The sequence below is a fragment of the Pseudophryne corroboree genome (genome assembly GCF_028390025.1).
Source record: "Pseudophryne corroboree isolate aPseCor3 chromosome 3 unlocalized genomic scaffold, aPseCor3.hap2 SUPER_3_unloc_16, whole genome shotgun sequence".
Taxonomy (NCBI): domain Eukaryota; kingdom Metazoa; phylum Chordata; class Amphibia; order Anura; family Myobatrachidae; genus Pseudophryne; species Pseudophryne corroboree.
Genome location: NW_026967504.1, coordinates 1,557,344 through 1,584,823, shown reverse-complemented (window position 1 = coordinate 1,584,823; position 27,480 = coordinate 1,557,344). Strand labels below are relative to the sequence as shown.

The window sequence follows — 27,480 nt, the reverse complement described above, 5'->3', positions numbered from 1 at the left end:
TCCTTCTCTTAAACAATACTCGTGTTTCTCACACTCCCACTCTTCTTTCTCTAGGATTGACCTGGCCCTCCTCTCGAGTGACATGGTTCCCCGCGTCGGTAACATTAGATATGAGACTAGAGGTATATCAGACCACTCCCCCTTGACCTTTAATTTAGACTTTAATTGCGATAGAGGCCAAGCTGTGTGGAAATTTAACCCATTCTGGTTCGTTCACATGGGAGACGGATCTGAAATGGTGGCCGCATGGCGGGAGTACTTTGAGCTGAACAGTACCGACCAGTCTATCTCTAACTTATGGGACACATTTAAGGCCTTTATACGGGGGAGTTTGATTAAACGGGTGTCTGAGTTAAAATCCTTCTATAGGAGAAGGGAGGCTGAGTTGGAGGCCCGGAGTGCCGCTGCAGAACTACAATATTTGCAGGATTCTTTGATCAGTTCCAAGTCAGCCTGGTTGTCGGCTCAGAGGGAATGGAGAGACTACCTAATGGAAAAGACTCAGCATAGACTCCTTTTCTCATCCCATACCTTTTACGCTACGGGGGACAGGCCGGGGACATACCTGGCCTCTCTGGCTCGGGGAGACAGACCTACTAGTGTGGTGGTAGAGATTGTGAGCGCTGAAGGTGTTCACCTGACCCAGACTCCACTGATGACGGCTGAATTTGTATCCTTCTATAGTCGCTTATATGAATCTTAATTGGACTGTACCTCATCACAATTAAATGGTTATTTGGACGGTGTCTGCTTCCCCACCTTGTCCGGGGAGGCTTGTGACCTTTTGGAGGCGCCTATTTCCCCTGATGAAGTTAGAGCAGCGATTGAGGCCTCTCCTAGTGGTAAAGCCCCGGGTTTGGATGGAATACCCTCCGAGGTCTATAAGCATAACTTGGATTTTTTTGTCCCCCGCTTACTTGAGTTATATGGCCAGATTTTTACACAGGAGTCTCTTCCCCCGTCTATGGCCTCCGCCATAGACGGAGGCAGTGATTGTGGTTCTCCCTAAACCTGACGACAAGGATCCTAAGAAAGTGGAGTCTTACCGTCCTATATCCCTCCTACCCACTGACATTAAAATTTTGGCTAAGAGATTGGCTGGTAGATTAAATACAGTTATTTCCCACATTATACACCCAGATCAGACGGGATTTATGCCTAATAAATCGACCTCCATTAATCTTAGACGTCTGTTTACCCACCTACAAATCCCCCGGGCGGACCCTCCCTCCTCCATTGTCGTTTCGTTAGATGCCGCTAAGGCTTTTGACTCTGTGGAGTGGGAATATTTATGGGAAGTTATGCGTAGATTTGGTATCGGCCCGAAATGTATTAAATATGTTCGACTGATGTACTCCTCTCCCTCGGCAAGGGTGGCGGTCAATGGTTTCGTATCTCACTCCTTTCCCTTATCTAGAGGCACGCGACAGGGTTGCCCCTTGTCCCCTACTCTGTTTGCTATGGCCATTGAACCCCTGGCATGTCTTCTGAGAACAGATGCGGGTATTTATGGACTTAAAGTGGGTGCTCGGGAAGACAGAGTGGCCCTATATGCTGATGACATCCTGATGTTTGTGGATCGCTATGCTGAGTCTATACCTAGGATCTTGGAAATTATTGATGGGTTCGGGCGATACTCTGGTTTACTGATAAACTGGGAGAAATCCTCTATTATCCCACTTAAGGGCGAAGTCCCTGCCTCCCCGTTGGTGGTTCTTCCATTGAAGTGGGTGGAATCATTCAAATATTTGGGTATTTGGGTGTCTAATAACTCTCAAAAATTCTCTTCTCTTAATATCACTCCCCAAATAGTGTATCTCTGTGGCCGGGTGCAGACGTGGGGTAAGTTGCCCTTAACAGTCAGGGGGAGGGTTAATATGGTTAAAATGTTCTTCCAGTCCAAGCTTCTCTATGTCCTGCAGCAATCACCTGTCTATATTCCACAGAAGATTTTTAAACAAATAGACGGGTTGCTTTCCTCCCTGGTGTGGGCCAGTAAACGAGCACGCTTAAAACTAGATACCATGACCAGAACACGTGAAATGGAGGGTCTGGCCCTCCCCAATTTCCGTTTCTACTACTACGCGGCGCAACTGATACATGTCTGGGAATGGGTTAATGATCTCGGTCCCCTCCTGGTGTGGAAAATGGTGCACTCGGTGATGCGTGGCCATGGCGTTGACCCTAACAACCCTTTGGATAACATATATGGGTTACCGGAACTGTGTCATCTTCAGGTCCGAGAGGTTTGGGGAAGATGGGGAGTATCATCTTTGGGCCATGTATATAGTGATGGGATTCTTAACTCTTTCCAACAACTTCAACACGCACACAACATTCCATCAAGGTTCTTTTTTCAATTCCTACGGTTGAGACATGCACTGGCAGCCCAGTTCCCAAATGGCCCTCCAGTCTTAGCTGACTCCCCGGTTAAAACAATGTTGCAAACGCTAGACTCGGGACACTTAGTCTCTAGGATATATGGTCGTATCCTGCAAATGCACCACGGTGACCCTCTCACGGCTCTTCGGGTTGGTAGATGGGAATCAGATGTGGGTACGCTATCGGATGATGCATGGAATACTGCTATAGGAGCCCATCGGATCTCTACTTCCTCTGTTAGATACCAGCAAATACAACTATACATTCTACACAGGGTGTATATGACCCCGGTGAGATTAGCACATATCGGGGGTGCTCACAACTCGCAATGCCCTAGATGTGGAGTCGTGGATGCAGACTTCTGGCACTTACTATGGTTGTGTCCTGGCGTGTCTGTGTTTTGGACGGCGGTTATACAGATCTTATGTGACACAGGTATTCCCTCCTTCGTATGTACTCCTGCGCTTTGTACACTGCTGATTGTGGACGAGGAAGCCTTAGACCCACCTTGTAGGCGATATGTTATTAACCTATGCGCTTTAACTAGGGTCTGTATTTGCCGGCTATGGCTGGCCAGTGAGGCCCCGACATCTAGGGCGTGGATATCCCTGGTCAACAAAACAATTGCGCATGAAAAATTTGTGTTTCTGGCTAGGAAGGTGGAGAGGAAATGGTCCACAATATGGGGTAGATGGATGGACTCTAAATATTACAAAGTGAGATATAGCTAAACCCGTATTCTTCCTCGTGTGTCAGTATGGGATGTTGTGCGAGGGGGGCACCCCCGCGGCCGGTCTTGTCTTGCCTTGCTATGATATATGTAACATAATGTGACAATTCTGCTATGCTTATGAGTTTAAGGGAACTGTTATGCTTCGGATGTGTTGAACTAAGACACCGTTGCTATGTGACTATATGTTATATGAGTAATAATGTTTACTAAATGTATTATAGACTGCATACATGTACTGCTGTCTCCACACATGTTGGGTGTGGATAATGTTTGTGTGTTGTATGTGTGAAATGTTAAAGCAAAATTGAAAACCTCAATAAAAAATCTTGAATATAAAAAAAAAATGTTATCATAATGCTGATGCCATTGACCTGTGTGTGGCTGGCCGTGATGCTGATGCAAAGGAGATCAAAGCTGGTGGTGAAGGAAACCTGCAGAGTTCCAGCTTAGATGTGGAGAGGTGGCTCTCTAGGAGAAGGTAGATCTGATGGCGGGTAATAAAGTGCCAGATGTGGCAGCTTCTAGGTACACATTGTGGATCTTGTGGTGGCTGTGGTCTCTCAGGTTCTGGTCTAGGATTGGCTATCAACCATTGATGATCAGGAATCATTGATGGTCTATACCTGATGATAACTAGTTTTACCATCAAAGGAAGAGAGCCAGGTAGTTACCCATGTCTGGTCAGCTCACTGTTGGACAATAGGGAGTAAACAAAAAGGGACAATGGTACCTTATATGACTCACCCTTTGAGTGTCCACTGTGGTGGTAGTAAACAATAGAAAACTAGGTCTAACATGAATGCATTGCTCCAAAGGGTAACAGATAACGTAACACAATTGCATATATTAACAATATTAAGGTTGATTTAAACACAATATTGGGTGAGCAGTAATGGACATGTTATGGAGAATGAGGAAACAGATAAATGTATAGGGATATGGGGATAAAAAGTACATATCTGACATAAGAAATGAGGCATAGCTATATTGTCACAGACCTCTCATTTCCTCACAGTAGACATGGGCCAGATGTTATTTCCCATCATTTACAGACTTCTGCCGCTGCACCGAGATGCTAGGCTGTCAGCCAGTAGCCCTGCACCGCTCCGGCTCTTACAAATAGTGTGCTGTACCTGCTGGGAATGGGATGCCCCATCCACCTCACTGACGATCATAATTCTTATCATATAGAACTAAAGAATACTTCGATATAGTGGGCAATATAAACTGCCAGACAACATTTGTGGTTTATGTAATCTCCTGCATTTGCGGTTGCCAATATGTCGGTAGAACAATACGCTCTCTAGGTTTTTAGAACATAGAAGATTCATTCTTAAAAAGTCAACTAAACACTGTGTACCTAGACATGTTTTCTCACTCCATGGAGGTGATTGTGGGGTTCTGTCCATACAGGGAGTTGAACATATAAAACAGACATTCCGAGGTGGGGATAGATATAACCTCCTCTGTAAGAGGGAAGCATACTGGATTTGTATGATAGATACTTTGTTCCCTCTAGGTCTCAACGAAAACATTGAGCTGAATAATATATGAATCAATATCTGTATGTTATTCTATTTTATCCTATAGCTTCCTTATTTTTCTTCTTTCCTCCCCCTCTTTTTCCATTGCTGTTTTCTTATCCTTCTGTTAAGAAACTTAGTCTATATATACATATATATCCTTTGAGATATCTACGGAGTATATTATACACATGGTACTTTGTATCTATCTCTGGATTATTCTTTGTCTAGTGTGATATGAGCAACAATAGACATATATATATATATATATATATATATATATTCACCAATTTACACTGAATATGACGATGCACATGGCTTACTCAGATGGTCTCTGTCACAATGACTGATGATTCAGAAAAGATTTTTCTGTTTAATTATTATCTGTATACATTAGGAACATCTATTTGAATATTTTCTCTCCTACTATTATGAATACAGTGGTTTGGTCCGATATGCTTTGGGTGGGTTATAAATAGTTTATACAGCTGTAGGTATTTCCTCCACCTTAATCTTGCCACAACTTGTGATTTATTTGTTGCCTCTTCTCAATATACGTACCTAATAGATTAAACCTATAATATAAATGTATTCTCCAATAACAACCATTGGGGTGCCCTTCAACTGTTCTAAATGGCTGTAAACATTAAAACATATGAACAATTCTATATAAAGTAATTGAGTCTAGGTTGGATTTGAACCAATGACATCTCTCACTGTAGCTCAGTCACTTACTCACTGAGCTATTTTAGCTGTCTAGTTATTATGAGCTCTTTTGAAATACTTGTTTCTTGGAGCTTTCTAATTAAATTAATGGTTATACTCAGAGATTCCTTTTTATATTGAATATATGTTTTCAGAAAGTGGTGGGAATAACTTGAAACACGAAACCCCTTCAAAGGAATAGAGAGGATGATAAATATTCAAACTATATATAAAAAATAATCTCTATAAATCTCTATAAAGCAAGACGTATTTAATGTCAAAGTAATAAAGCAACATATTAGGTATCTGTGTGTCCATTAGAAATTCTATCTGTATATACATATATATGGGGATTAGTGTGTTCTTTGTTTTCCCACCACTATTTACTATAAGTACTAATTTTATTGTTTAAGCTTGATATTACAGGTTGAGTATCCCATATCCAAATATTCCGAAATACGGACTTTTTTGAGTGAGAGTGAGATAGTGAAAGCTTTGTTTTTTGATGTCTCAATGTACACAAACTTTGTTTAATACACAAAGTTATTATAATTATTGTATTAAATGACCTGTAGGCTGTTTGTATAAGGTGTATATGAAACATAAATGAATTGTGTGAATGTAGACACACTGTGTTTAATAAAGTTATTAAAAATATTGGCTACAATTACCTTCAGGCTGTGTGTATAAGGTGTATATGTGACATAAATGCATTCTGTGCTTAGATTTAGGTCCCATCGCCATGATATCTTATTATGGTATGCAATTATTCCAAAATACGGAAAAATCCGATATCCAAAATACTTCTGGTCCCAAGCATTTTGGATATGGGATACTCAACCTGTATCTGTATAGTTCCTTTTTCTTTTTAACAAAAGAGCCCCTGTATTAATTACATCATGTGGATCAACTCTATACAAATTAAGCAACACCGAGCATTCACTCAGGTGTGCATATCACCACTCAAAAGCCAATTGGATACAAATGGTTTAAATACCCATTTACTTCTTCATTGGGTATTCATATCTCCTGAGGAAACCGCCGTTTGCCTGTGGCGGAGAAACGCATTGAGGGTTGTAGCTACTGCCGGTCCATTGAAGGAGATTCATCCACTTCGTTTAACCCTGCTATAAACAAATTCATTGATCCTCACTGCTGTCACACGGGACGGAACGCTACTGCCCTCTGCTGTGCCGGGGCCCCCTGTCTGCAGACTGATCATCGGAGCTCGCGGCATCTCCCTCTGGTCCATCTGTGAAGGATACCTGCAGCCGTTTGTAGCTCACACTGCACTTTGCTATTGACGGGAACCAGCGGAGATTACCAACATTGGGTGAGAACACTGACCTATAAGTGAGGATATTGAACTACTTAAATTATCCACTTTCATACCGTGGGATCCCTCTGGTATATACATAAATTGGAGTCCTCCTACACTCTAATATGTTAATTAATGGACCGCAGTACTGCACATATCAGCTGATTCAGCTGCATTTAAATACAATCGATCTAATGTGAGTGATTACAGCTGAATCTGTGTACAGTTTATATACAATCAGAAATATTGTGGCTACATTTTATCTGGTTATTATTGGCATAACTGTTTTTATTGTGTTGAACTGTAATAAATATTAGAAATATTTTTATTTATATACCATCAGCGCTCTTTTATGTCTCTATTGAAACTTAAACAATCTATGGGCCTTAATGAAAGCATAAATTACTACCATACCCCACCGATAAAGCCTGATCTCGTCCGATCTTGGAAGCAAAACGGTGGTGGGCTGGGTCAGTATCTGTGAGGGTGACCCCCAGAGAATACCCGGTGTTGTAATTCGTGACCTCCTCGACTCTTAGCCAACAGAAGGATCACCACATTCTCCCTGAATCATTTCTTTTGCTTATTCTTCTGATCTGTGTACCGTTTCCCTTTATTCATTATAGATCCAAAATTGGTCAATACTAATCAGGATCTACATTTTTGACTATAATTCAGTTCAATGACCCTTGGAGGTCTTATTAATACAAGCTGAGCTTGTGCTGGTGGGATAGGATTAGGATGTAGAGCCAGAGTGTCTACATCCCTCCTGAAGTCTACTAATATAGACTAACCAGAACATTTCCAATTTTCTAAAAAATGTCTACATTTCCTTAAGTTTAATAATTGTGGTGGACTATATAAGTGTGGATTTTTTTTCTTAGAGTAATGAGTTAATAAAAGTTATGTTTTAATATCTTCATACTAACAAATATAAACAAGAGTGCACCCACACAAGAGTCTTCTGTAAATCCTTTTCTTCCCAGTTGTTTCTGACTCTGGGTGAACCACCAGACTTATCAATCAAAATACGAATCATTCGTACATATCATATGTTATTCTGGTACTCTATCATTATTGTTATCACTATTTTTTCTGTACCTTCAGAAAACTGGTGCGGAATCACGTCTACTTTGTGAGATACAATCTATATCGTCTGAGGCATCCAGTTGCCGCATAAGAGCTGCTATCTAATAATCAATATATTTGGTGCTCATTTAATACATGTAATATTGCATTAGCGCCTGATTTAGCTAGGTAATTATATCTTGCATTTTGTCATCTCACTGACGTGACAGGCTCAGCTGTCAGTCATGCAGCCCCACTGCGCCCACTCTCTCCGTACTCATACATACATGCCTTTCTGGGAGTGTCTCGTCCTGGCTGTCAGTCATGCAGCCCCACTGCTCCCAGTCTCTCCGTACTCATACATACATGCCTTTCTGGGAGTGTCTCGTCCTGGGTGTCAGTCATGCAGCCCCACTGCGCCCACTCTCTCCGTACTCATACATATATGCCTTTCTGGGAGTGTCTCGTCCTGGTTGTCAGTGAGACAGAGTCTCTGGCACAGCTGTGTAATCATGATGTGAGTGTGTGTGCTGAGTAGTGAGTACTGCTAGCAGCAAGTCTCACAGCTTAACTGCAGTGTAGCAGTGGGGTGTGGGGGGAGAAGGGGGTTGCTACACCAATGAGTCAAGGAATGGAGTAGTTGGATGGGACTCACACAGCAGGTGGTGAAAAACTTAAAAAGGAGGAGTGGTTGGAAGGGGAAGCAACTGGTAGGTTCAGAGGGGATTAGTGAGGGTAAGGACTCTCAAGGGAAATTGGAGTGGGAGCCCACAGGTTCCAAACTGGGTAAAGAGCAGCTTTTAGGAAGGAAATTGGTGAGCCAGACCCTGTGGTTGACCCTTCTCTGCCTCATGTGGGGTGGATCCTTGGACTCTCCAGTTCCTCAGGAGGCTGTGGATTCTTCTTGCCCACTACCTAGTGGTTCTGTGGTCATCTCAGGCCATGAACCTCCCAGATGCCAGGCCTCCAGATAAACATGAAATGGTCATGGAGGTGGTCCTGGGCTCTGTACAGGAGGAGGTAGAAAAAGCAAAGGAAAGTTGTGTCCCTTCTGAAGGGGCAATGGTAGACATTGTGAATGGTGAAGGGAAGGTTTTGTGGGCGAAGAGGGAGTTATGCCATATATTCCAGAAGCATGGGTCCTCAGCCTATATGATGGCCCACAATTAATGTGGCCTCTGTCTTGACCGACCAAGCTTGATTTATGGGCTTTTTAATTTTTTTTTAAGCAGGATAAAGGCTGATTTTTTTATTTCTGCAGTAGACTAGAAGAAGCCCAGACAGTCCCACTTCCATTATACCACCTGAATGTGACTGTCAGTGACCACCATGCCATCACTTACCTGTATGCTTACACGAAACAGAATGATGGAACACTTACAAAGGTTTCTTCTGGTGTCCACTCCGAGATTAGACATTATGGCGTAATTACTCAGACGGGAATATAAAACAGATAAAAAAAATAAAAGCTTTAATGTAATAATTAGACGCAAACAAAAGCTTTTATTATGAAATCATACAGGGGAGTATCTGCACCATATAGATGTAACATACAACAAACCACCGCAGATGGAACCCGGGTGACTCTAATGCACATGGTAATGTACAGGGTATATATGGATAGGATCTTGTATCAGAAAACACTCAACACTCCTTATCAAGATGAGTGTCTGCAACAAGTTAGGCAAACTAGAAGTGAAAACACGTTCCAATGGCCGCCATATTGTCGTGCAGCAATACAGATTGTGGAAACTGGTATTAGACATTCACATTTACACAAAGAACAAGATACAAAATAAACAGCAGAAAAAAGACCTAAGCATTTGGGATGTATTATTTAGGAAGTAAATAGAGGTACATTAATGAAAAGTGTGAGTAGCAGTCACCAGTCTGCTTGTGAAGGTCTCTAGAGTGGTGGTCTTTTGGACTGTGCAAGGCAGTGAGTTCCATGGTCAGGACTGCAAAGCTAAAAGTTCAACCCATAAATGAATGACAGGAGATTCTTGGTACTGCTGGTAACAGTCCTTCATATGTAGAAGTAAGCAGGGCAGTAAGGACGCAGAAGCTGCTTCTAGTACCTTGGACCATGTAATGTTGTGCTGGGAAGGTCAGTTAGCCAATTATGAAATAGATTTTCCATCTTACAGGCAGCCGGTGAAGGGAGTAGAGAATGGGTGTTATGTGGCAGGAACGGGCGGGTTAGGTAACAGCTTGGCTGCTGCATTCTGTACTAGCTGCAAGCTCTGTAATTCTTTTGCTGGGTGACCCAGGTAGATGGCATTGCAGTAGTCTATGAACTTCTGAGGGAATCAAGTGCTTGATTCTGGCTATGGTCCACAGATGGAAGAATGAGGATTAGTATGTGGTGGATACCTGATGTCTGTGTCAGCCACATACCAGGACAACACAAAGATTCAGCACATGTTCAGTATTTTGCAATTCTGAACACCAAAGCATAAATCCAGATGGTTGGTAAAGCTGTAGTCTTGTCCTTTGTTGGGAAGCTTCTACTATGTTTCACAAAGACTGAGTCACAGCCAACTGGCATCATCCACCCCTGGCGCTCAGCTAGGATTGGTATTTGGTTCTCAGTACATGGAGCAAAAAGCAGGTAATCAGCATAGCAGTGGTAGACCAGGCCATGACGTCTGATTATCTCACCCAGTGGTAGCATGTATATTTTATAAAGCATAAGAGATAGGATTCACCCTTGAGGAACATTGGACGACAGTGATAATTATACTCCAGAAGATGGAAATGGTTCCGTACTTGGGTAATTTCTAATATGTTCAACAAGAGCGGATTTATTTCTCTCACAGCATGAAAATGGCTTCTCACCTGTGTGACTTCTCTGATGTGTGACAAGATCTGATTTCCGTACAAAACATTTCCCACACTCAGAACAGGAAAATGGCTTCTCACCTGTGTGACTTCTCCGATGTAAAACAAGATCTGATTTCCGTACAAAACATTTCCCACACTCAGAACAGGAAAATGGCTTCTCACCTGTGTGACTTCTCTGATGTATAACAAGAGCTAATTTCTGTGTGAAACATTTCCTACACTCAAAACAGGAATATGGCTTCTCACCTGTGTGACTTCTCTGATGTGTGACAAGATCTGATTTCCGTACAAAACATTTCCCACACTCAGAACAGGAAAATGGCTTCTCACCTGTGTGACTTCTCTGATGTAAAACAAGATCTGATTTCCGTACAAAACATTTCCCACACTCAGAACAGGAAAATGGCTTCTCACCTGTGTGACTTCTCTGATGTAAAACAAGATCTGATTTCCGTACAAAACATTTCCCACACTCAGAACAGGAAAATGGCTTCTCACCTGTGTGACTTCTCTGATGTAAAACAAGATGTGATTTCTGTGCAAAACATTTCCCACACTCAGAACAGTAAAATGGCTTCTCACCTGTGTGACTTCTCTGATGTAAAACAAGATTTGATTTCCGTGCAAAACATTTCCCACACTCAGAACAGGAAAATGGCTTCTCACCTGCGTGACTTCTCTGATGTAAAACAAGATTTAATTTCCGTACAAAACATTTCCCACACTCAGAACAGGAAAATGGCTTCTCACCTGTGTGACTTCTCTGATGTATAACAAGAGCTGATTTCTGTGTGAAACATTTCCTACACTCAAAACAGGAATATGTCTTCTCACCTGTGTGACTACTCTGATGTGTGACAAGATTTGATTTCTGTGCAAAACATTTCCCACACTCAGAACAGGAATATGGCTTCTCACCTGTGTGACTTCTCTGATGTAAAACAAGATGTGATTTCCGTGCAAAACATTTCTTACACGCAGAACAGGAATACGGCTTCTCACCTGTATGACTTCTCTGATGTGTAACAAGAGCTGATTTATGTGTGAAACATTTCCTACACTCAAAACAGGAATATGGCTTCTCACCTGTGTGACTTCTCTGATGTGTGACAAGATTTGATTTCAGTGCAAAACATTTCCCACACTCAGAACAGGAATATGGCTTCTCACCTGTGTGACTTCTCTGATGATTAACAAGATGTGATTTCCGTGGAAAACATTTCCCACACTCAGAACAGGAAAATGGCATCTCACCTGTGTGAGCATGCTGATGAATAACAAAATGTGAGCTATGTGCAAAACATTTCCCACACTCAGAACAGGAATATGGCTTCTCACCTGTGTGACTTCTCTGATGTATAACAAGAGCTGATTTCTGTGCAAAACATTTCCTACACTCAGAACATGGAAATGGCCTCTCACCTGCCTTAGCTGGCTGATTGGTAATACGCTTTGTGTTCTGTGTAAAACATTTGGCATCTATAGAACAGGGAAACACTGTATTTACTGTCAGAGCTGTAACAGATGCACCAATATCAGAGTGATCAGGAGAACATTTCCCAGTATCAGAGGGATCAGCTGATAGAGCTGGATGTATAATTGGGGTAATGGGGTTAGCTCCTGGAGAATCCTGTCTACTGTCGTTATCGGTTATTTCAGAATCCAGGGATAACATTAGATGTCCTTCTGAGATGTTCCTGCTTGTGTGTCCATCTGCTGGAAATAAAATACATTAATATATAAAATGAATAGACAAGACCCAGGGTGTTACAGGACACAATATATAATTCTATAAACTGACATTTTTTCCTGAAATCATTGCTTTTATGTTTATTAAAAAACAAAAAAAGCTAGGATGCTTAGACTGGAGCTTGATCAACACTGAACGCTCATGTGGGATTACTAGATGTGACATGGACGCTCATGTGGGAGTACTAGAGGTGACAAATGCAAAATCATGCACTTGGGTCTCAAAAATCCAAAGGCTAAATATAGTAGTAATGGCACTATACTGGAAACTACTGAGGAGGAAAGGGATCTAGGAGTCACTATTTCAGATGACTTATAGGCAGGTAAGCAATGTAACAAAGCAATGAGGAAGGCTAGTCAGATGCTTGGCTGCATTGGGAGAGGAATCAGCAGCAGAAAGAAAGAAGTAATAATGCCACTGTATAGGTCATTGGTATGGCCTCATCTAGAATACAGTGTTCAATTCTGGAGGCCATATCTTCAAAAGGATATTAATACATTAGAAACTGTACAAAGGAGGGCAACTAAAATGGTGCATGGCCTACATTACAAAACATACCCAGAAAGACTAAGAAATCTCAATATGTATAGTTTGGAGCAGAGAAGGGAAAGGGGGAACATGATAGAAACTTTCAAATATATCAAGGGTTTTAACAAAGTCCATTCTCCAAATGAAGAGAAGCAATAGAACACGGGGACATGCACTGAGACGGGAGTGGGGGGGGGTGGGGTTCAGGGGGAAATTTGCGGAAAAATTACTTCATAGAAAGGGTAGTGGACAAGTGGAATAGCCTCCCATCGGAGGTGGTAAAGGCTAAAACATTAGAGCAAATTAAACACGCATGGGATAGACATAAGGATATCCTTACAAAGAAATAAGGATCAAATAAGGTTAGAGATAAAAAGAATGTAAAAAAAAAAAAGGGGGGGGCAGACTAGATGGGCCAAGTGGTTCTTATCCGCCGTCAAATTCTATGTTTCTATGACATGGACGCTCATGTGGGATTACTAGAGGTTACATGGACGCTCATGTGGGATTACTAGAGGTGACACGGGCGCTCGTGGGATTACTAGAGGTGACACGGGCGCTCGTGGGATTACTAGAGGTGACACGGGCGCTCATGTGGGATTACTAGAGGTGACACGGACGCTCATGTGGGATTACTAGAGGTGACATGGACGCTCATGTGGGATTACTAGAGGTGACATGGACGCTCATGTGGGATTACTAGAGGTGACATGGACACTCGTAGGTTTACTAGAGGTGACATGGGCGCTCATGTGGGATTACTAGAGGTGACATGGACGCTCATGTGGGATTACTAGAGGTGACATGGACGCTCATGTGGGATTACTAGAGGTGACATGGACGCTCATGTGGGATTTCTAGAGGTGACACGGACGCTCATGTGGGATTACTAGAGGTTACATGGACACTCATGTGGGATTACTAGAGGTGACATGGGCGCTCATATGGGATTACTAGAGGTGACATGAACGCTCATGTGGGATTACTATAGGTGACATGGGTTTTGCAATAATAAAACAGCAAAGAAGAGAAAGTGCTGTCCTGCTTGCGCAATAATAATAGGATTTTAATATACCTACCGGTAAATCCTTATTTCGTAGTCCGTAGAGGATGTTGGGGATGCATCAAAGACCATGGGGTATAGATAGGTCCTGTGGAGCCTTGGGTACTATAAAATTTGAATAGTGTGGGTTGGCTGCTCCCTCTATGCCACTCCTCCAGACCTCATTTTAGGAACTGTGCCTGAGGAGATGGACAACCTCGAGAGAGGATACTACAAAACTGTGTGGTGAGATTTCACCAAATCACACTGAATTTATAATATGCAACCACATGTAACTCAATGAAAACATGTCAGTATACATGACCAAAGAGTGGCAACAAATGCTGCCATTACTGAACAAGTAACAACCGTGCAGGAAAACATCAGCACTGGGCGGGCGCCCAACATCCTCTATGGACTACGAGAAAAGGATTTACCGGTAGGTATATTAAAATCCTATTTTCTCTTATGTCCTAGAGGATGTTGGGGATGCATCAAAGACCATGGAGCCTATACCAAAGCTCCCACTAGGGGAGGGAAAGTGCTGATGTACCCTGCAAACTAATTGACCCAACTGGAGGTCATCAGAGGCCAAAGTATCAAACTTGTAGAACTTAGCAAATGCGTTTGATCCTGCTCACGTAGCTGCTCAGGAAATTTGAAGTGCGGAGACACCTCGGGCAGATGTCCAGGAAGAGCCCACTATACGAGTAGAGTGATGCTTTACCGATTTAGGTTCCGGCAAACCTGCCGCAGAAAACATGCTGAATAGTACATTCGATCCAGCGAGAAAGAGTCTGCTTAGAAGCAGCACACCCAATTTTAATCGGTATCATGAAGTACAAAAAATGCTTCCGACTTTATAAGAGGAGCAGTCCTCGTCACGTATACCTTCAAAGCCCGGACCACGTCCAAGGACTTACTGAAGTAGAAATGTCAGTAGCCACTGACACCACAACAGGTTGGTTGATATGAGAAACCGACACAACCCTAGGAAGGAATTGTTGACGCGTCCTTAGCGCAACTCAAAACTCATGAAAAAACAAAGAGGGCTCTTGTGGGATAAGGCCCAACATTCCAACACCCGCCTTGCGGATGCCAATGCTAACAAAGTGATCAGCTTTCATGTAAGAAACTGAAATTCTGCCTCTCATAAAGGTTCAATGAATCTGAATGCAGGACTTGTAACATAACAGAAACATCCTATGGCTCCGTAGGAGGCACACAAAAAAAAAAAAAAAAAGGAGGCTGTATCCGCAGAACCCCTTTCAAGAACGTCTGCACCGCAGGAAACGCAGCCAATGGTTTCCGGAAGAAAAAACAAACAAGGCCGAAAACTGGACCTTGAGCAAGCCTAATCATAGGCCCACAACCACACGGGACTGTGGAAAGAGAAGGAAAAGACCTACGTGGAACCCCACTAAAGGAAGTTTCTTGGACGTACACCAAGACATCTTTTCTCCAATAATGTTATGCACACCAGTGCCTGCAGGAAAGTACTGGTGTCAGAACTGTTATGCACTCCAGTGTCTGCAGGAATGTACTGGTGTTTGAACTGTTATGCAAAACAAATGGACTTACAGACAAACTGGGGAATATGACATAACGTACACAGGCGGTAATAGGGTAACAAAATACACACAAAGTGAACAGAGAAGCCCAGAGGCTAAGGAACTGGGTATCTCCCTTGTATTAGAACTGCACAGATGGAAAAAGCAAGATGTTGTGTTTTAATACGTAGAGAACCCGAAATGCTGTTGCTAAGGGCAACAGCAAAACCCTAAAGGGTTACCAACGGGTGTGGCAGTAAACTCCTTGGTCAGAGATGGAATGATAGACACAAGGAGAGTCTCCACAATCCTATTTCTCACTTGCAGTGCACAGGTTTTAGCTTACTGCCACTAAACTGACCCCTGACACCTAGCACAGTGAGACAGGATTAGACAGGCAAGTCTTAGAATACAGCCGCAAACTTGCTAAGTTCACAGAGTGGTAACAGAACACCAGCAAGCTAAGCGACTGACTCCAGTCTTACTGCTAGGTCTGGATTGGCAGAGTGTAATACCAAATCCCCAGGCCTATTTGCAGTAAGCAACAAACAAATACAAAGCTACACAGTACTGGCTAACTTTCATGAACTGACTAACCAACAAAGATTCAGCAGCATCTGCTTACCCTGAGAAGAGGCCTTATAAAGTAGGTGCTGTCCACGCCCCACTCAGACCTCACAGACTGTGAGCACAAAAACCAGCACCGGATCCCCTGCCGTGCACAGAGCCTATAACCACTGCACAGCAAAAGACCCGAACCGGAGTATCAGCTGCGCTCAGGTTACTCCACTAGCACTTGTCTCCCGGTTGCCATGATGACGTGGCAGCACAGGGCAGGAGACCCTAACAGTACCCCCCCTCTGACGAGGGGTCAAAGAACCCCTACCACCGGGTTTATCGGGGAACTGCGAGAAGAAAGAGCGTATCAGTCTGGGGGCATGAAGATCACAACTGCGCACCCACGACCGCTCCTCCGGGCCATACCCCTTCCAGTGCACCAAAAATGACAGCCGACCCCGAACCACCTTGGAGTCAAGAATCCTTTCAACAACAAACTCCCTCTGGCCACGTATCAGAAGAGGGGAAGGTCTTCCACTGGAAGAAGGATTACTAATCGCCCGTTTTAAAAGGGAACAATGAAATGTTTTATTGATACCCAAAGAACGGGGCAGATCTAACTGAAATGCCACCGGATTGATAACCCTGGTGATCTTATAAGGGCCGATGAACCGGGGCCCTAACTTATGAGATGGCTGTCTCAACTTCAAATTCTTGGTAGACAACCAGACGAAGTCTCCTAATTTGAAGCTGCAGGGTCTTTTCCGCTTATCAAAAACCCTTTTTGTCACTAATGACACAGACACAAGGGCTTTCTTCACTTTCCTCCAAATACCTCTAAGGACCGAAACCACAGAGGAACCACCAGGCGTGGAGTCCAGGGGGTCAAAAGAATTGGCCTTAGGATGATGCCCATACACACAAAGGAAGGGAGAGATCCCTGTAGCAGAGTGAGCCGCGTTGTTATAGGCAAACTCCGCCATGGACAGATGAGCAACCCAGTCAGTCTGACACTTGGAGACATAACACCTGAGGAACTGCTCCAAGGACTGGTTCACCCTTTCAGTCTGCCCATTAGACTGCGGATGGTAGCCAGACGACAAGCTGACAGAAATCTGGAGATCGGAACAAAATGCCCTCCAGAATTTGGCCACAAACTGGGATCCGCGGTCAGAGACCACATCAAGTGGCAACCCGTGGAGACGCACAACATGCAGCATAAATAATTCAGACAGGCGTCTGGCTGATGGCAGCCCAACCAGTGGAACGAAGTGCGCCATCTTCGAAAACCTGTCAACGACAACCCAGATGGCTGTCATCCCCGAGGATTTGGGCAAGTCCACCACAAAATCCATTGAAATGTGGGTCCATGGCTTAGATGGGATAGAGAGTGGATGTAATGGGCCAACAGGAACCCCTCTAGGAGTCTTATTTCGGGCACAGATGTCACATGCCCGAACCCACTGATCCACATCCTTAGCCACCGAGGGCCACCACACCACCCTAGATAGCAACTCCCGAGTTCTGGCAATACCCGGGTGACCTGCCGACTTCTTGGCATGGAATTCCAGGAACACTCGCTGTCTTAACCTAGGAGGCACAAACAAAAGACCTACCGGAAGGTCTGGAGGAGCCTGCTCCTGTGCTCTAAGGACTAATGATAATAGGTCCTGGGTAATGCCCACTTTAATACATGATGGGGAAACAATGGGCAACGGCTCCTCGGTGGTCTCCTGGATTGGAGCAAAACTCCGCGAGAGCGCATCAGCCTTGATGTTTTTTGACCCAGGGCGATATGTTATCAAAAAATTAAAGCGAGCAAAAAACAAAGCCCATCGTGCCTGCCTGGCATTGAGACGCTTCGCTGACTCTAAATATGCCAGATTCTTATGGTCAGTGAGAATTGAGACCACAAACTTAGCCCCCTCAAGCCAGTGTCTCCACTCCTCGAGTGCATCCTTAATAGCCAACAATTCCCGGTTACCCACGTCATAATTCATCTCGGCAGGCGAAAATTTACGGGAAAAGTAAGCACAGGGATGAAGGCGATTATCAGACACTCCCATCTGAGAAAGCACTGCCCCAATACCCATCTCAGAGGCATCCACCTCCACCACAAAAGGACGCTCTGGATCTGGGTGTCGCAGCACCTTGGCCGAAACAAATGCCCTTTTGAGACGGGCAAAAGCCGCTTTAGCCTCACAAGACCAGTGAGCAACATCCGCCCCTTTCTTAGTGAGTGCCACCAAGGGCGCCACTATAGACGAAAATCCAGCGATAAATCGTCTATAAAAATTCGCAAAGCCCAGGAAACGCTGAAGCGCCTTCAAACTAGTGGGCTGCACCCAATCCAGGACTGCCTGTACCTTGGAACCCTCCATTTGGAAACCTTCTGGGGAGATAATATATCCTAGAAATGCGATTTGCTGAACTTCAAATTCGCACTTCTCCAGCTTCGCCCCAAGCCGGTGGTCTCTGAGTTTCTGGAGGACTAAGCGTACATGCTTCCGATGTTCCTCCAGGGAATGGGAGAAGATTAGGATGTCATCTAAGTATACAACTAAGAATCTATCCAAATATTCCCTGAGCACATCATTCATGAAATCCTGGAAGACTGCCGGGGCATTACAGAGCCCAAAAGGCATCACCAAATATTCATAATGCCCTGAGTGGGTATTAAAGGCAGTCTTCCATTCATCCCCCTCTCTTATTCGGATTAGATTGTACGCACCGCGTAGGTCAATCTTAGAAAAAATGGTGGCAGTACGAAGCTGGTCAAACAAGACCGAAATGAGAGGCAGTGGGTATGAGTTTTTAATCGTGATACGGTTCAATTCCCTGAAGTCGATGCAGGGTCGCAACGAACCGTCCTTTTTACCCACGAAAAAGAACCCCGACCCAACTGGAGACTGTGAAGGTCTGATAAATCCCTTAGCCAAGTTCTCCTGAATGTACTCTGCCATAGCCTGAGTCTCAGGACGTGACAGGGAGTACAACCTGCTCTTGGGAAGCTTAGCATTTGGCAACAAATCAATGGCACAGTCATAGGGGCGATGGGGAGGTAGTACCTCTGCAACTTTTTTGGAGAACACGTCCGCAAAATCTGCATAACACCCTGGCAATCCTGGCAAACTTAGCTGCGAGAGCCTGACTGGAAGGCTCAAGCAACTCCTGAAACAATCAGTACCCCAACTAAGAATCTCCCCAGAGACCCAGTCAAATTGAGGATTGTGGGCCCTTAACCAGGGTAACCCCAACACCAATGGGGCAAAAGTACAGACAGTCACATAAAAGGACAATTTTTCAGAGTGTGTGGCTCCAATAAACAAAGAAATCTGGCTAGTGCAAGAGGTAATTTTACCTTGGGATAATGGTTCCCCGTTTAACCCACATATCTCAATTTCCGATGCCAATGGTACTAAGGGAACAGAGTGTTTCAGGGCGAATTGGCGGTCCATAAAAACCCCGTCGGCCCCACTGTCCACAAAGGTCTCAGTCTTGACAGTTTGACCGAGGATCTTCAAGGTCACCGGAATGATAAAAGTCTTCTTGGGAAATTCTGACTTCTGGCCTGACAGGATATTTCCCATCACCCTCAGGCCCTGAAGTTTTCCGGCTTTTCTGAGCATGATACTACCACATGACCTTTATTCCCACAGTACAAACACAACCCCTGCTGTCTCCTCCGCGTCTTCTCACGCGAGGAGAGGCGGGTAGCCCCAATCTGCATAGGCTCCTCAGAAAATTCCTCAGAGTCTGAGGTTCCCTTGGGAAGGAAGGAAATCTCAGTCTCCCTTTCAAGCCTACGCTCTCTCAGCCGTCTATCCACCCGGATGGATAACTGCATGAGCTGATCCAAGCTATCAGGCAAGGGATATTGTACCAGTTGGTCCTTTATCTGGTTAGAAAGACCTCTTCGGTACTGGTGTCTCAGGGCTGGGTCATTCCACTGGGTATCATGGGCCAACCTCCGAAACTCCGTACAGTAAACCTCAACTGGCCTTCGCCCTTGCTTAAGGATCGAAATCTGAGCCTCGGCTGAGGCCGTCTTGTCAGGGTCATCATACAACAAGCCCAGTGCCGTAAAAAAAGCATCAACACTTTTAAGCGACGGACAGTCAGGCTGCAACCCATATGCCCAGACCTGTGGGTCTCCTTGTAGCAAGGAAATCACTATGCCCACCCGCTGAATCTCCGACCCAGAAGACTGAGGCCTAAGCCGGAAGTATAGCTTGCAGCTCTCCTTGAAAGAAAAGAACTGCGAGCGATCTCCAGAAAAACGATCCGGGAGATTTACTTTCGGCTCCTTAACCCCTGCAGGTGCTGCTGCTGCGGGAGCTCCGCCAGCAGCCTGGGAGGTGTGCATTTTAATGGACAAATCATTAAATTGTCGAGTCAGGACCTGCACCTGATCGACCACCTGTTGCAACGTATTTTGAGGGGTATGCTCCATATTCCCACAAAATTTCAACAGGAGTATTAGGCTGCTGAATATGTTATGCACACCAGTGCCTGCAGGAAAGTACTGGTGTCAGAACTGTTATGCACTCCAGTGTCTGCAGGAATGTACTGGTGTTTGAACTGTTATGCAAAACAAATGGACTTACAGACAAACTGGGGAATATGACATAACGTACACAGGAGGTAATAGGGTAACAAAATACACACAAAGTGAACAGAGAAGCCCAGAGGCTAAGGAACTGGGTATCTCCCTTGTATTAGAACTGCACAGATGGAAAAAGCAAGATGTTGTGTTTTAATACGTAGAGAACCCGAAATGCTGTTGCTAAGGGCAACAGCAAAACCCTAAAGGGTTACCAACGGGTGTGGCAGTAAACTCCTTGGTCAGAGATGGAATGATAGACACAAGGAGAGTCTCCACAATCCTATTTCTCACTTGCAGTGCACAGGTTTTAGCTTACTGCCACTAAACTGACCCCTGACACCTAGCACAGTGAGACAGGATTAGACAGGCAAGTCTTAGAATACAGCCGCAAACTTGCTAAGTTCACAGAGTGGTAACAGAACACCAGCAAGCTAAGCGACTGACTCCAGTCTTACTGCTAGGTCTGGATTGGCAGAGTGTAATACCAAATCCCCAGGCCTATTTGCAGTAAGCAACAAACAAATACAAAGCTACACAGTACTGGCTAACTTTCATGAACTGACTAACCAACAAAGAATCAGCAGCATCTGCTTACCCTGAGAAGAGGCCTTATAAAGTAGGTGCTGTCCACGCCCCACTCAGACCTCACAGACTGTGAGCACAAAAACCAGCACCGGATCCCCTGCCGTGCACAGAGCCTATAACCACTGCACAGCAAAAGACCCGAACCGGAGTATCAGCTGCGCTCAGGTTACTCCACTAGCACTTGTCTCCCGGTTGCCATGATGACGTGGCAGCACAGGGCAGGAGACCCTAACAAATAACCATGTCACGATCCAGGTAATTCCTTATTAGTATTTACCTTCCAAATGCCTCCCGAGACTGTCCCTGTGGCCGCTGTGCGCGTCTGGGTGCATGTGATTCTGCTACTGCGGCCTTTATCGCCATTGTTACACATTTCCTATAGTAGTTTATTCCCCTTCTGTGTGTGTTCATGGGCGCAGCCATGTTGGACTTCAGTCACATGACATTGTTTCTCCTATCCACGGTGCTGACAAGTGCTGGAGCCTAATTGCCCACCAATCCCTGCTAACCTGTGGGTTTAAATAGCCTGTCCCAGCATTGAAGGATGTCAGTGCTTCAATTGTCTTCAGTGATTCCAGTGTGCAGTTCTCCTATGGACTTTCTCTGCGGTACAGCCTGACTTCCTGGTGATTACACTCTGCAGTGTAACCCGACACTCCAGTGATTAACCCTCTACAGTCTACCCTGATTCACCTGTGTCTGAACTCCGGCTTTCCAGCAGCCATTCTCCAGCTTCTTCTACAGCTCTCCAGCGATCCCCAGCATCACATCATGCTTCACCTGTGCTTCTAAGTACAATAGTGCATTTCTATCTGCGAACCCCAGCTTCACTCAAAGATTACCAACGATCCCCAGCATCACTTTATGCTTCACCTGTGCTTCTAAGTACAATTGTGCATACCACTTATACTTCAGATTACTGGTCACAACCAGTAATATTTCAGAGACTCTCTTGTTACTGTTTTTGTTTGGTTGCACATTATCTGACTTTTCGTTTAATAAAAGCATTTAAAGATATTCCTGTTGTCGTGGTCACGCCTTCGGGCATTTGGTATACAGCTTCTACGTATGTCCAGGAGTCCCACAGCTCCTCCTAAATTCAAGTACCCGTCAGCCTCTACAACTGAGGCTCCCAGTCACGGTCACCAGCCCTCAGTTGTGACAGTAAGCACTGACCTAATGGATCTGGCCGGAGACCAGGCCCAAGCGTTTAACCTGATGCAACAACTTGCAGCACGCTTAGAACTTCTGGAGGCTGCACAGGGTCAAGTTATTCGCTGTCTCCAGGACCTTTCCACCCGGCTGGATGGAATCCAAGTAACCCTTCATGGTTCAGGGGCGGCCAGTGTTGTGACTCTCAGTCAACTGTTGGTTCAGTTACAAGACCTTCTCTCTAGCATCGTTCCAGTTATTTCAAAGTGTCTCTGTGATACTCCTATTATCTCTGCTCCCATCTCCATGAAAGCCTTCCCACAGTTTGCTGAGAACAAGGATGCTACAGCTGCCAATCTCTCTATGTCCAAGTCGTTTCCCCTTGCTCCAAGAAAAGATAAGTTCCGGAGTAAGCCACGGTCTAGACTTTCTGAAGAGGAACGCAAGCGTCGCATGCAGTTTCAACTCTGCTTCTACTGTGGGGGTTCTGATCACTTTATTAAAGACTGTTCTCTCCGTAAGCCAAGGAAGTGGGATAGATCTCCACATCACAGCATTCATAGTTACAAACCTTCCTATGTGGAATCTTCAGCTCCTTCTGATCCGGTCAAGAAAAATATAAAAGTTGATCAAAGAAAAACCCAATTCTACAATTGGGGTCCTGTGTCCAGGAGCCCCATTTCCAATTCCGGGAAACAAAAAGAGATTTAATGAGACTTTCTTCACTAAAGGGAAATCCAATTCAGCAGCCCAAGACGGGGCGTCTGTTTCTGCAGCCCCAGGAGGGGTATCCAATGTTCAAGCTCAACTAGCGGCATATGCGTCTTCTCAAAAAGGAGTTTCTGATCTGTCAACTCCAGGAGGGGTGCAGGAGAAAACAACCCTGAGAGAGGTGTCTGATTCGTCAACCCCAGGAGGGGTCACCGAAATTTCAGCCCCAAGGGAAGTATCCAGAGCAGAGTTCCCAGATATAAATTTTTGTGCTACAGATACAGTTATGAACTCCTGTTTGCCGTTTTCAGAGAGCACCACCCTGTTGGCATCCAGCATGGACCAGGTCCTGGATGGTCTAACTGAACACTTGGATACCACTCATTCCGTTTCCAACCGGATTCTGACTCCTTCGGTTCCAGCTGATTCCAGTAAGCCTCTTTGGTTCCAGCCGATTCCAGTAAGCTTCCACCGGTTCCAGCCGGGTCAAGCTTTTCCGGACCCAATCCTGTCCCATCCGTCTGTCCGGATCAACCTCCTTCGGTTCCAGACGATTCCAGCACCTTCCAATCTAATCAAGTCCTATCCGTCAGTCCAAAGACTCCTCTGGTTCCAGCCAGTTCAAGTTCATCAGGATTCAATTCAGATTCCGAAGGTGAATTTGTTGATGACTCAAGCTGCATTATGGGAGGTCCTGCTCTTTCCTGTTATGCTTTCACGCATGAAGAGGTTCCAGAATTACCAAAAAGCTCTACAGGTCTCTGTATGAAAAGTCCTCGTTATAGAACAAGATTTAATTTAAGCCTTAGTGGAGTGCTAGCTTCAAAAGCACAATTTTCTCGTACTTCTAATCCAGGAAAGGAACCTTCTACATGTTATTCCTCAGTCCTTTCAGATGAAGAAGATTGGGATGACTTCTAGCAATCCAGTTGCTTCAGGCTTTCCACGCCAGATTTCCTCCTCAAGCCTAAGTAGTGTCTTGGGGCCACTCCTAAAGGGGAGGGTACTGTCACGATCCAGGTAATTCCTTATTAGTATTTACCTTCCAAATGCCTCCTGAGACTGTCCCTGTGGCCACTGTGCGTGTCTGGGCGCATGTGATTCTGCTACTGCGGCCTTCATCGCCATTGTTACACATTTCCTATAGTAGTTTATTCCCCTTCTGTGTGTGTTCATGGGCGCAGCCATGTTGGACTTCAGTCACATGACATTGTTTCTCCTATCCACGGTGCTGACAAGTGCTGGAGCCTAATTGCCCACCAATCCCTGCTAACCTGTGGGTTTAAATAGCCTGTCCCAGCACTGAAGGATGTCAGTGCTTCAATTGTCTTCGGTGATTCCAGTGTGCAGTTCTATGGACTTTCTCTGCGGTACAGCCTGACTTCCTGGTGATTACACTCTGCAGTGTAACCCGACACTCCAGTGATTAACCCTCTACAGCCTACCCTGATTCACCTGTGTCTGAACTCCGGCTTTCCAGCAGCCATTCTCCAGCTTCTTCTACAGCTCTCCAGCGATCCCCAGCATCACATCATGCTTCACCTGTGCTTCTAAGTACAATAGTGCATTTCTATCTGCGAACCCCAGCTTCACTCAAAGATTACCAACGAACCCCAGCATCACTTTATGCTTCACCTGTGCTTCTAAGTACAATAGTGCATACCACTTATACTTCAGATTACTGGTCACAACCAGTAATATTTCAGAGACTCTCTTGTGTCGAAGTCAGAAAAATGTCTCAATGCACGTTGCCATATTTGCACCGCACACTGGTCCGTGCTGCGCGTGCGTGCGCTCTCCCGTGGAAGCGCATACCCGCAATAGCGTGTACTCGCAGGCGCGGTATGCGTATTTACGGTAGAGTTTCACGTACTCGTAGCGTGCGACTCATTCGTTACAAATGTTCACAATTAATGTAGTTTATAGATCATGGTCCCTTTGGTAGTTTCTGAAAGTTTAGTTAATATAGAAGGTCCCTGAGCTGAGGAATCCCTCTTTGCATCGTACGAAGGGTCTAACAGGAATCATACAGCAGTGTTTGGTACCCATCGGAAGAGTATTTAATTAGCAATATTCCGGTGTTGGTTTGGAGCGTATTAATCGCTCGTGCGAATAGTTATGGACATAAGAAGTTTATGTCCATTTCTATGATTTACACATACTCAGGTATGCGGCGGGAAACCCAGTTTCCCACCCACCTGAGCTGTTGGAAATCGTCACAGCCCACCTGTATGAATCACCCTATGACCTTTTGCTATGATGCAGGGCCGAATTCCTTCGGCCAATGAACAATGGGATTGTAGGGACTATGAGATTGCATTGTGTGTGGGGCATAAATAGGCAGGCCGACCATATCCAAAGTCACTCTCTCATCAACGGTTATCTGCTGATAATCGGGAGCTGGATATCGAGGCGCAGGCGATCATACCCTTTGTGCGTAAGTTTTCTCTCCATAATCATTGTCTTTCTGTGAGCCAATTTCTCTCTCTCTCTCTCCATCTCTCTCTCTCTCTCCTTTACTCTTATATCTCTCATAGTATTGTATTGTATTGCATTTAGGTCAGTGTAGTATTGTCTTTTTGTATTTATAGTTTAGTTCTGTGGTTAGGAAATCTTTGTTATATTGTAGTGTATCATATGTACTGTTATCCCCTTTTACAAGTATATTAGATATAATACAGTTAATAGGCCTTGGAACCTAAACCAGTATCTGTGTATTTTCTATAGTGTTAAGTGTTCACTTGAGCGTCGGTGACGCTCAAGCAGCTTTGTAGATAGTCAGGTTACACAAGGTTGCACTTACACCCTGTACTCACATTAAGGTATTCAGTGTATTTTATCGGTATAAGGTTTTAACATAAAGGTATAGTGTTGTAAGCGTCTGCATCGCTGGTGACCTCCTCGTGGTCTCGAGCGTACGCTACGCTACAGCGAATCATTCCCCTAGACATAACCAATAACGTGTCCTGTGATCACTGGGCCGTGAGCGAACGTGACGCTTGAGCGTCTCGCCTACGGCCGAGCGATCGCTACGCAGATAGCGTATCATTACGGTACTTCTTAAGTAAACAGCGTACAGTGTTCTTAGCTTCATAAGGGTTGTTTATACGACAAAGGAATTTAGCATTGTCAATTGGGGACTCGTCCTATACTTTTCACATCTGCACTAGGTAGATCAGCAGACATTATCCCCCAGCAAAGGGTGGGAGATTGTCTCATAGTGCTGGCGGGATAAGCGTCTGCTTCACTTAGATAAAGAGTGCTGAAGGAACCCGGTAACCGGAAGTAAGAACAAAACGCTTGTGTCTTTTAAAAAAACTGTTTATTTTTCTTTTGTCTTGCGTACGCACGCATATACCTGCATTTCTTTTCACTTGTGTATTTCATTTTTCGTATATCACTATTCCTGTTTGCCAAATTTTATAGTTGATAGAAAGGGCTAAAAGGAGATTTGCTGTTATTTAATAGTAGAGGTAATAGTTAAAGTATAGAACAACACACGGGTTGTCTGGAAAACAAGGCAGTCAGTGTGGATTGCGGTAGATGATCAGGGATCATTTACATTGATAAAAGTATATTGTGTTACGGTGGATCCTTTGCATTGCGTACACGTGTCGCTAACAAAGACTAGCGTACGCAATCCAAAAGGCAGACGCACGCAGCGTACATTACGCAACGTAGCGTCCGGTTACGCCCACGTAGCTCAAGTTGTGGTAAAGTGAAGTAACGCAAAGGCGATAATTAACGCACAGCGGTAGATAACGCGACGCGGTAAATAACGCAAATCTATTTTTGGAAAATCTGAAATTTAGTTTAACAGATCCTGCTCCTAATTGGTAACACTCTTGGCCTGAAGACAATTTCTGCGCAGAAATAGACATAGAAACAAAGTGTACATGTGTTGAGTGAGTGTGTTTATACAATTTAAAAGGTGGAACCACAAGGAAAGCCGAGTACTCGTCAAGGGACACACGTGTAAGTGACATATACGGTGGCTAGGGAGGCATCTCTAGTTAAATAATATTTGAGCATTAGAGTATAGCGGACCATAAGGTAACAAGACCAGGAGGTCATAAGGTAACAAGACCAGGAGGTCATAAGGTAGACAAAGAGGTCCGCTATAAAAGTCCAGTGGCACAACGCCTGGGGTGTTGGTGCAGAACCCATATAGGCCATAAGCTCTTGCTGAAGGAATCGCGGCCGGAAACATCGATTCCATTAATCTTTCAGTACACGACAAGTAGTGCTCGCGTACTGAACGATTGGACCGCACGTAATTGTGTGCAGTAGTTAGTAATCTGACCTATTACCATAAGAGTAAAGTGGTCACAAACGCTATTTGTACATTCTGACGTGATTTGTGTAATTTTTTATTTTTGGAAGGGAAGTTCGCTGGTCACTCAGGAACTATCTAACAACCCCAAC

At 44.6% G+C, this 27,480-nt stretch overlaps 2 pseudogenes; one reads left to right on the top strand and one right to left on the bottom strand.

The window, feature by feature from the left end:
* LOC134983473 (zinc finger protein 850-like) overlaps window positions 1-27,480 on the bottom strand; it is a 407,077-nt pseudogene that overhangs the window by 198,607 nt on the left and 180,990 nt on the right.
* On the top strand, window positions 7,062-7,180 carry LOC134983510 (5S ribosomal RNA; annotated as a pseudogene).